Genomic DNA, 12,265 nt, shown 5'->3' with positions numbered 1-12,265 from the left:
ACTTATATTAGCTATCTATAATAGAACACTCAAATCCATAGAGACAGACAATAGAATATTGGGTACTGGGGATGGAAGAAGAGGGTAATGAGAAGCTATTATTTTGTATATAAGGATTCAGTTTGGGAGGATGAAAAAGTTCTGAAGATGCACAGTGACGATGGTAGCATGATAATGTGAATGTACTAAACACCACTAAATAGTATACTTAAAAATGGCAGAAATAGTAAATTTTATGTTATGTATACTTTATCATAAAGAAAGATAAATCAAATGTCTGAGAACTGAGAAGAGATTCTCCTTGTAAAAAAAAAAGGTATTAAATTATTTTCACAATGTAATGAATGAGGAAGGAGAATTTGTTTAATGGAAGAACATCTTATTAGATCTTAACATTTTATTAAACTGTGATTCCTCTTGATTACATCACATATTTCATTGCTGAAAACCCTTAAATAAACTCTGTTTGGTACATAGGTTTGAAAGAAGTCTATATTCAAAACTATTTTTCTGTTAGAATCTATATGTATAAGGTATGTCAGATTGTTTTCTTCGCAACAGTCTAATGGGCAAATAACCACTGTTGAAGGAGTTTTGGTTGAAGCTTGAGCTGCCTCAGTTTCACCCTGCTATAAAATTTGACTTCAGTTATAGACAACTTAATTTGTGACTACTAAAAACCAAACCTTCCTCCATTAATCAAGTTATATTCTTAAATACAATATGTGTATGCAATTATATCATGAAATGCATTGACTTAAATAGTGGTTAGACTAGGAATGAAATTTCACCTATGAGCCCAAGCCCATTGTATAGCTTAGAATAAATTTAATAGTAGGTATTTATTTACAGATATCATAATGAAATTGGCATTCAATAAAGATAAACATTTCTTAAACACTCAAAAGCTTTATGATATGAAATGAAATAGTCTATGTCTTGAAAGTGAATGCAGTCTTGAAAGTGAATGCAGTCTTAAAAAAAAAAGTTAATAGAGTCATGTTCAAAGTCTTTTAATAGGCCTAAAAGAATGCTTTGCATTTCTCATTATGAAGTAATGTATAATTTTGCTCACAGACTTGGGGGTGGAAAAAGAAAGCCTGGCTCCAGTGAAACACCACATTATACACGGAACATCATGTATAGATAAATGCATTCTTTAGTATTTAGTAGTGACTTGAGCAACCTCACCTCAATAGGTATTAGGCAAATTGCAAAATACAGGCAAGGAAAGCAAAGTTCAGACCTACATGCTAGGAAAAACTAAATATAATATTGTTTTTTCTAAGTCTCAAGCTAAAAGAAGAGTTTAACCAGAAAAGTGAAGCTGTACTATTTTAACATGGTTTTTTAATTTCAAAAGGAGCTAAAACTTATGGAAACCTGGTCTAATTATACATTATTATTGTGTAAACAAATCTTACACACATACATATTTGTATACACACATATATGAACTCAATGTCTTTGTGCATTCATTATAGATAGCAGAAGTGCTATATGAGTAAATAGTAATCCTCCATAAACAAAAAATACTTCCCTTGCTAACTTTTCCTGATGTCATAAATGCCCCAGATGTTTTCCAAAAAATCACAACAAATTACATGCATCAAGCCAGCACCTTATATTAAAATGTAAATATCTGCTAGTGAAGATCTGAGAAAAAAGTATAATGTTATTAGCTAATTTGTTGAGCATGCAATACATGCTAAGTATATCTAAAGTCAAAACACAACTCTGTAAGCACAGCACTAATATTAGCCCTATGGCATACAATAATGAGGAGAGAGAAGTTCAGGGAGATTGAGAGTTTTGATTATAGTTAAATGTACATCAGAGCAAGGATTCAAATTCCAACTTTCTATGATTCTAGAGATTTTGATATTGACGACTATCAGAATGTCTTCAGATATTGCCTCACTATTGATTTAATAGCAGCTCAGCTAAAGGAACAACTATTATGGGCAGATAAAAAAGGAAGGATAAGGAGGAGATAAAACTAACTTTAAAAAATGAGAGAAGTGGTTATAGATAACAGTCAGTGGGAGAGGGTCTATTAGGCACAATTAAAAAAAAAATTTAACCTCTACGAACAGTGCACCTCCTTCACTTCAAAGAGACACGTACTTAGAAGTCATCAAGAACAGTGCTTCTCTAATAGTTGAGTATGCTCTTATATTTCTCTTCCAAGTCATCGCCAGACTCTGTTTCTATATTTTTAGAATCTGAAAATTGCACTTTGGGCCAAAATAACTTTTTACACAGTGCTAATATCTTTTCTTTTGTGATTTAATAGGATTTAGAATCTTGTGCTAGTACATAACTTTCATGTGTTTCTGGTATGATCCCAACCAGATTATAAATGTTCTGAATAAAAAAAAAAATTCGTAATTTTTTTAATAGCTCCAAATTGACTAATGCTTCATACATGTTAAGCACATGATATTGTTAATATTTGAGATTTTTATTACAAAATAATTAAATAAAAGGCAGAATTAAAAGAACAAAAAGAGTCTTCTCAAACCTGAGTGTGTATCCTGAAGACACAAGTTCACCACCTTATGAAATGATTTAAAAAAAAAAAGAAATACCAACGTAACTCAGGAAATTTTGGCTAAGCCCAGTGAACTTAAATAATTCACTCTTTATCACCCTGAGCATTTGAAGGAGGCACTGCCATGTTCATAAACTTTTTGTTGTTGTTGGAGGGGGAATGACTATGAGAACTTTTATTTTTTAATATGCAAAGAATTGAAGGGAATACTAATATTCAATATTCAGATTGAGATAAGCCTCTAGTCTGGGCCCATAGGCTGTATGCCAGTAAAAGAAGTACCTATTGAGACTTCCAGCCAAGATGGAGGCATAGACAGATGCTCTTTGTCTCCCTCCACAACTAAGGAGGAATAAAACTACCTCAAAACTAGAAACAACCAGAAGTTTCAGAAAATCAAACTGCATGGAAGTCCAGCAAACAAAGATGTAAAGAAGAAATACTCATCCAGACAGGTAGGAGGGACGGAGCCAGGGCGGAGAGGATGTGGTGTGGTGGTGGCAGCAGCAGCAGCAGTGGCAGGCTGGCAAAAAGCACAGTCACACATTTTAAAAAGCCAGGAGGGACACCTGGGGAGCATTCTCAGCTCCTCACCTGACCTTGCAGCCCATGATCCCAGCACCAGGGAAAGTCAAGACTCATTGCTTCTGACTGTGCAGACCAGTGGGGGTTGGGGTAGAGGTAGAAACTGTCGGTCTCAGCAGAGTCCAATTGTTTGGGAACGATGGCAAGGACAGCAGCTAGAGGGGTTCCAGTACAGTGCAGAAGTGGGAGAGGTGCCTGTAAAAGGCATGAGTGATGGGCAGGTGGTATTGTTCCCTGTTGGACCCCTCCCCCACATGCAGCGCAACAATGTGGTGAAAAAGGTCACCCTGTACTGACAAATCCCTAAGGCTTCACCCCTTACAACGTAACAGGAGCTACAGCTCTATCTTGGATGCAGAGACAAACAAACACAGGAGCCTGTCAGAATGAGGAGACAGAGAAGTATGGCCCAAAAAGGGGAATGGATCAAGGTTCCAGAGGGAGAACTAAGCAATGAGGAGATAGTCAATCTAACAAATGAGGAGATAGACAATCTAACAGATGTAGAATTCAAAACACTGGTGGTAAAGATGCTCACAGGTTTGGCAGATATGCTTAAGTACAGCAAACACCTAAGAGAAGAAGTGAAGGCTATGCTAAGTGAAACGAAGGAAAATCCACACAAAGTCCATGGTGAAGGGAAGGAAACCAGAGTTCAAATCAGTGATTTGGAACATAAGGAAAAAAAAAAAAAAGAAATAGTCAACCAGTGCAGAATGAGAAAGCAAGAATTGAAAAAATGAGGAAAACTTCCCAAATTTTGTGAAGGAGACAGACATACATACAGGTCCTGGAAGCACAAAGAACCCTGGGCGAGCTGGACCCAGAGGGGACCACACCAGGACACATCATGACTGAGATGCCAAAGGTGAAAGATAAAGACAGAGTCCTGAGGGCAGCAAGAGAAAGGCGGAGAGGTGCCTACAGGGGGGTGCCTATAGGATTTCTCAGAGGACACTTTGCAGGCAGGAAGGGACTGGAAAGCAGTATTCAATGTGTTGAAAAGCAACCCACAACCAAGATTACTCTATCCAGCAAGGCTATCATTTAGAATGGAAGGGCAGATGAAATGCTTCCCAGACAAGGTGAAGCTAAAGGAGTTCATCATCACCAAGTCATTATTATATGAAATGTCAATGGGACTTACTTAAGAAAAAGAAGATCAAAACTATGAACACTAAATGACAACAAACTCACAACTATCAACTACTGAATCTAAAAAATAAAAACAAAATCCAACTAAGAAAACCAGAACAGGAACAGAATCATAGGTATGGGCATCATGTGGAGGATTATCAGCTGGGAGTGGGGAGGGGGAGAAATGGGGAAATGGTGCAGGGACTAAGAAGCATAATTGGTTGATACAAAACAGACAGTGGGAAGTTAAGAATAATATAGGAAAGGGTGAAGCCAAAGAACTTATATGCACGACCCATGGATGTGAACTAAGTGGGGTGGGATTGCTGGATGGAAGTGGGTACTGGGCAGAGGGGAGCAAAGGGGGAAAACATTGGAACTACTGTAACTACATAATCAATAAAATATACTTTAATAAAAAAGGAAGTACCTGTTGAAGAGCAAGTGAAGAGGTTGATAGTGGTACCTGCACTGGGAGATTGCTTTAGAAATATTGCCACATATCATCATTTACATAAAGTGGGTATATGGAATACATTACCTGGTATTAAACAAGCTAACCCTCACAAAATGCGCTGTGGATTCTAACAGTCCACTCTGAGGAACTGAACAATAGAAGTATTGTATTTATGGAATAGATAACTACAGAAAAAAAGAAAAAAAGATACAACTAAGATTTCTTCTATTCTGGGCATGGCTTCTTAAAATCTTAGAAAAAACACTGTTAAAGTCAAATGACCTGGCTAAGTGGAAGTTGCAAAATCAGATATTGCCATTTTTTATATTTGTGCTTAGATTTATTTTTATGAAGAAGTTATCAAAAGCTTTTAGAAGGAACATTAATTGTGTTTGTTAGTCAAGATATGCTAAATTATGCTACAGTAATAATTGAGTCCAAATCTGAAATAAATGTTTATATTTGCCTCATGTTACAATTCTACAATCCCAGAGTCAGTCAGCAAACTTTGTAAGCTCACCACGGTCACTCAAGGACCAAGACTGATAGAGAAGGCATTTCTGTGGCTCAAACAGCTTTCTGCAAAGAGCTTACCCAATATAAAAACATCATCTGTAAATGACTCCAACACTGATCACCCAGGAATGTTGAAGCTGAATCTTTGAGTTCTTATAGTAAGAATCCACACCATTGCCACTTAACACGTAAGATATGTACCTTCTAGGGTCTTGGCACTTGTAACAGCTTTTCTAATTAAGCAACTCCTTGAAAATAAATAAGTGGTTTCTTTGACATTTTTAAATTGATTACTTTTTCACCTTGGTTGTTACTATTTCTTGTAATGTGTAGTGTAGGTTGTTTGCCAATACTGTACAATAAAATGAACTCCTTTTTCACTAAGTACTACTGTTGGGACTTCCCAGTATGATTAATTTTGCCATCACTAATTTCTTCATACTTCACTATATTATTTCAGATTCAGTGTGTTTCTATTGGAAGATGTTGGAAAACAATTTCTGCATTGGATGTGACATTAAAAAAATAACATCCTGTTAAACAACTGAATCCTGGAACTCTCAAATATTTTTAAAAGCTGATCACAGTATCCCTTAAAATTTATTGAACATGCATGCATTCAATGTATCATTTTTCTAAACACAGCATTTCAAATTTTGAAGCATTTATTCCTTTTTTTCCCCTTAGGTGCTATTTGGATGATTGGAATTTTATTTCCTGACTTAAGCTGTTTCTTCCAATACAGGTATTCCAACATAATGCCATGGGATAGACATAATATTGACATAAAAAAGAATAATGAATCCACATGTTCTATCTTCATTTAGCAAGCATCCCCATGTCTGTAAGCCTTTAAAATTGTTTGGCATTTTCACCCATTTTCATTTGTACTCATAAAGACAGTCAGATACTTCAGTCAAACATTTATTCTCCACAAATTTTCCCCAGGGTATAGATATTTTTTCTCTGTTTGATCAACAGCCTTCAGACATAGTCCAAGAGAGTAAAATAAATGAGGGGGAAGCAAAAAAATAAAAATAAAATAAAATAGAGAGAAAAGAGACATTCTAGATGATCTTATACAAATAGCTCAAAATGCTTGCAGATTCTGTCTTTGCTTTAAGTCTAATATAGATCAGTAATCATAGCAAACCAATATTTTTATACATATTTTTAGGAAAGCATGTGAAAAAAGGTTGTAATTTCTTTCAGTTGAGCACATATTTCAGCCCACAGGGCTTCTCACTTCTAACTATGCTGTGTGTGTGTATGTGTGCCCATATTTGACAAAATTTAGTTAAAGTGAATACAGACAAAGGGAATGATGATTCCCAGCCTGTGAGCTGAAGGAACAGTCATTAATAAGTAAGGCACCTTTCTATGCATTTTATTTACATTGACCCATTTAACAAATTTAGGGAGAATATCACTTTTGATATCCATTTTCCATTTGAAGTTTCAGACTCTTGATTAAAATGAATAGTCCAGAGATACACAGAAAATAAATGGCAGAGGTGCAGTTTTAACCCGTGATTCCAGTGATATGATCCTTTATATTATGCTGTCAAATATGACAATTATGACCACCTGCTAGGGGCCTTATAGCATATATATCCATTAGCTTGTAAAACAGCTGTCTTAAGACATTTCAGAAGTCCAATGTGGCCTTCTTTGCCTTATAAGAAAAAAGTTATCTCAGGGAAAAGTTTAGACTTCCAGCTAAAAAAAGGGGGTGAGGTACTGGTCCACTCTGAGCTTAGTTGCAATTGATTTATATGGGCCCTAGTATATAAGTTTAACTACAAAGATACTTTCCAATCTTCATTTGGAATGCCAGGCACCTTCTAGATTTCCTTAATCCTGTCTAAGTGACATGAAATCTGTGAGACTCTGGCAGGTATTGGGTTGGCCAAAAAGTTTGTTTTTTTTCCATAGGATGGCTCTAGTAGCACTTAGTTGTCTTTAACTTCATTAGAAACAATTTCGTTGCATTGTATTTTTGACAGCAATCAGATCAGTGTGAATTAAAAACGTTTTTGTGCAGCCATTTTACTATTGAATATGGATGAAAACACAAAATGTGGCGTATTGTGTTTTATTATTTCAAGAAAGGTAAAAATGCAATTGAAATGCAAAAAAAGATTTTGCAGTGTATGGAGAAGGTGTGCTGACTGATGGAATGTCTCAAAAGTGGTTTGTGAAGTTTCTTAGTACTATTGATATTTTGGCCAAATAATTCCTTGCTGTGGAGCTGTCTTATGCATTGGAAGATGTTCAGCAGCACCCCTGGCCTCCACCCACTAGAAGCCAAAAGCAGGAGACAGCCGACATACTCAAAATATCCAGATCAATAAAGTTGTTGACGAAAATGAAAAATATGTCTTTCATTTTCCAGAAAAAAAGTAGTGAACTTTTTGACCAACCTAACACTTTAGTGGCTTAGGTGGCACATAGATATTTATCATCTAGGTTGCAGACCTGCTAGTCCGCCTCACATTTAAACAAAGAGCTGCAGCACTGAAGCAATGTATCCAAATTTCCCACGCAGATGTTGGAATGTAATATAGTAGAGGTGACCCCAGCAAACTGAAGAGACAAATACACACACGGAAAAAACAGAGCCAGCAGGTAGGTTATAGGTCTGATGTTTCATGGACAGTTGGCTCTATTCTTCAGGATATTATGAAGTAAAAGGGAACTGAGGGGCTGTCTCTGGCTCCTGAGTCCCAACACAGAGATTTTCTTCATCAAAAGGGATAAAGAAAAAACAGACAAATAAACAAACAAACAAACAAAAAACTCTTCATGTGACATCCACAGGCTGGGCCTTTCATGGATTTGTGCCCCAAGAGAACTAAACTAAGAGCTAGCAGAACATTCCGACTGTGTGCTTGTTCAATGTCAGGAGGTACCAAGGACTTTGTGAGTGTAAGTTGTAAGGCTGATTGGAAGTGTTTGGCTTTTCTTTTTCTAACTAGCATAGCCAAAGACAAGGCTTACATTCGAATGAATATGGTGGAATAGTACAATAAATGGAACACAGCATACCAGCTACTGTTTCTCTAATACTTTCAGAATGTGTTTATGAGCAATCTAGTAAAGACCTAGAGTTACTAAGGTGAAGGTTTTACTCTTTCTAGTGAAGATTATTTTAGTAATTCAAATGTGTTTTACAGATTTGTTGAGTGAATTTCTATTAAGCAAGTGGAAGAACAGTTTGAGCCTGTGTCTAATGTTGGTGAGCATGTATTATTCCCCCCTCCCCACCACAGATTTTAATTGATTTATTTTAAAATTAAAATTATTGAGGACATTTTATCTTTCTCTCCTTTACACTAAAGAGTAAAGACTTTCTGTAAATATCACATATCTGCTTTAAGTAGGTGAACCTAAAATATATTGTCCATGCTAAACACTTTTGAGAAACTTTTGAAAGTGAAAACACATACTGTATTAATATATCTTCATGCATTAATAATAACACTGGGAAAATAGACATGAACTGTCACTTTCAAAGTAAACCAAGATGCATAGTTTCCTTAGTTTTAAGCATCAACCAGATAGTAAAGAAAGGCAATGGTAACTAACTCCAAGGACTTATTGCATAACTAGTTTTCAACCATAGGTATGTTCTCATATACAGGGTTACGAAGAAACAAGATTCAAAAATTGCATTTTAACAGGAAGGTCTTAAATATACCATGCTAAAACTGACATAAGAAAAAAATAAAATACTTTTTAAAATTTTCTTAATTATAGGAATTAGTCCAGGAAAGTGTGTAGCATATGCATACTAATTAATTTGTGAATTTCTCCAAGATAATTTCTGAAATACCCAGAAAGAGTAAATTAAAAATGGGTTTTCTGAAATAATGACTATAAAGGAATGCCACACTTGTGGAAAAAAGATTTCAAAGTGGGGAACTTAACTAGGATCATTAGGGAGAGTTAGTATTGAACAATAGATCTTAGTGTGAAAAAATGTGTGTGTGTGTATATGTATACACACACACACACACACACACACACATATATATTTAGTTTGTAATGTGAGTCTATAGTTTTCTCCATGACTTTGGGCAAGTAACAAACTCTATGTCTCAATTATGTCATTTATGAAATTGGTATATAATAGTACCTTTATTATAAAGCTGTGAGGATAAACTATGCAACATATGTTAAACATATAAAATAGGAATGATACATAATAAGTATGTATAATGCTGGACTATTGCTTTAATTTTGTTCTCTAAAATAATAAAACTCAGACCATATTTTTCAATAATTTATCTTTAATTGCAATAACTTTCAATTTCACCTTCTTTTGCTTGCCTCATATAAAATGACATTTAGCAACCACCGGCAAAAACTTTAATATATCTTTCTGTGTATTAATGCTGTAAAGATCATTATTTTGTGCTGTACCTAGCATGCAATCATTCTAACAGCTAAGAAGGAAATCCTTGGATAAGAAGTTGAGAATATTAATTAATTTGTTTGTTTCCTTTATTTGATTGTTCTTTCTTCTGTGCAACAATTAGTTACTGAGCATCTACACTGTGCCAAGTTTGGGGTTACAGCAGAAAACATTCCAGTCAAAGTCACTGCCTTACTATAGATTATACAGATTGTAGCAGGAAAATTGGACAAATAAACAAGTTTATAATATGCATGATGGTAAGTACTCTGGGGACAAAAGAAAAAAGATGGAGTGGGATAAGAAGACACAGAGATGGGAGAAAGAGCACTGTGGTAAGATAACATTTGAGCAGAGACTTGAAGGTCACAAGGAGAAACACATGAATTTCAAGGAGAGTAAACAAGTACAAAAGACCTCAGACCTGAGATTGCTTAGCAAATTCCAGAACCAGCAGGGAATCCAGATTAGCTCGAATAAGTGACAGGGGGAATGCCATTAAAGACCATGTCATCAGAGAGAAGGCCAGACCTTGGGCAACCTTAAAGGCCATTGTAACGACTTTGGCTTCCATTCTGAGTAAGATTAAGCAGCCATTGCGGGGTTTTGAGCAAAGATTCCATGAATTTGGAACACAGTGGTGCTTAGATTTTTGCTTTTAAAACTGTTATTGAGACAAAGAAAAACAAATTCTTAAGCTCCCTGAAACTCCAGCCCACTATCAGTCAATGGTGGATTCCATCCTCCAGGTTCTTCAGGCTTTCAAACCAGTTTTCTACTGTCTTGGTTGTCAGAGGACAGATAAAAAAGATAAGAAAGAGGCTTGGTGAAAAGCAAGGAGGGAAGGTTTTGAGTTTTTATTCTTTTATATGTCTCTTGCCTTAGGACAGGTAAAAGACAGAAGAAAAAGAGGTAATTTCTGGAAAAGTAGGTCTCATTACAGCTTCTCAGACAGTCACAGCTGCCTTAAAGAAGCAACTTAATTAGTAAACAGAGTCATGTTGCAGCTAAGGAGAACAGCAGGCATAGTCTTATCAAGTGCTAAATTTCCTAGCTTTGTCATGTAGTTGCTATGTGACCCTAGGAGAATCACGTGATCTGTCCCTCAGTTTCTTCATCTGTCAAATATGGTAAATCTGTCTCTCAGGCTGGTGCTGAAAAGTAGCTGCCTAACATATAATAAGCAAATATAAGTGTTGTTATTGTTAATAATAACATAAAGGGATTTATAATAAGATAGAATTGATTGCAATACTATCTTATCATAAATAAGAGACTACATTAAATGTACCAACTGATTTTTAAGTGCATCTAATTTTTAGAAATGTTAAAATGCTAATAAAAGTAGGAAATAGATGGAAAGTTTATAATCAGCAATATTCTATACATGCCATCATTTTATTTTTATTTATTTTGTTGCTTTCCCTCTTAGAACAAACCTCAGAATCAAAGGTGATTCAACATACAAAACATCAGTGTTTTCTACAAAAGGATTTGTGTAACCAGCTTTCCAAACAATAGGCTAAAAATACTCTGATTTTAAATGATATTGATGCAGGGGAAAGTTCACCTTTAAAATGACAGTAATGTGATTACTGAAGATAAAATAAGTGGAAAAAAATAGTGTTTGGTTTACAGGTAAACATGAATCCAATAAATAAGATTATTTGTGTCATAAAACCACCTTGAATTAGAAACCACAAATTATGGATATGTGGGCCAAAATATGACCGCTTTGGCAAATGATGTATTTGCATATACAATGATTTTAATTAAAGGTATCCATTTGAATGCATACTTATCTGTTTTGCATATATATAATATTATTCTGTACATATGAATCCTAGTTTGTACATGTATCCAATTATTTCATTGGTGCAACTTAGAAATCCCTATTTGATAAATTAGGACATTAATTCTTCTCCATTTATAGCAATAAAGACTCAATATTTATTGACTAGTAAAACAGGACTCCCTGGAAAAATGTGGGTAATGGATCCTGTTTCTAGTAAAACAGAGGGGAATGCTACTATATTTCTACCCTATGCAAAGAAAAAACAAACAAACAAAAAATCATGTTTCCTCACAAACACTTTTGTTCCTTTCTGTCTTCTTACTTAGAAGTTATTCAAAATGTAAAGTAACTGATCCACAGGGAGAACCCTTGAGTGGTGATCATGTTGAGTTCATTCAACTTCCACATTGTTAATCCCTTAAATAATCAGAGTAGGATGTCGACCGCTACTACTCTTAAGCAATAGAGAAAATTTAGAGGTAGTAAAAAGTACAAAATTTATAGTCCTAGAGACTAACATTCTCTGTGGAGCTCCAGGAAATAAAATTGCCTAAAAAGAAGTGAGGCAAAACTCAGGTTCTTATTGTCTTGTTGGACAATGAAGTTTCTCCTTCTTGGCCCTAAGTAGCCTGAGAAAATCGATGACTACCATAAAAAAGTTCTGGGTAAGTGGATTGTTTGTTTTCTAAATAATTCATTTGATAGGCCCATTGGACACAAGGCCATTCAAAATCCAAAGTCATTCACAAACTCTTATTAATAGGTTTATCTATATGTAGATGGGTCATTGGCAATAGTAAGAAC

Source organism: Furipterus horrens, unplaced genomic scaffold (assembly GCF_987537825.1).
Source record: "Furipterus horrens unplaced genomic scaffold, mFurHor1.1.pri manual_scaffold_4, whole genome shotgun sequence".
NCBI lineage: Eukaryota > Metazoa > Chordata > Mammalia > Chiroptera > Furipteridae > Furipterus > Furipterus horrens.
The sequence above is the reverse complement of the archived record's forward strand: the minus strand, read 5'-3'. Positions refer to the sequence as shown.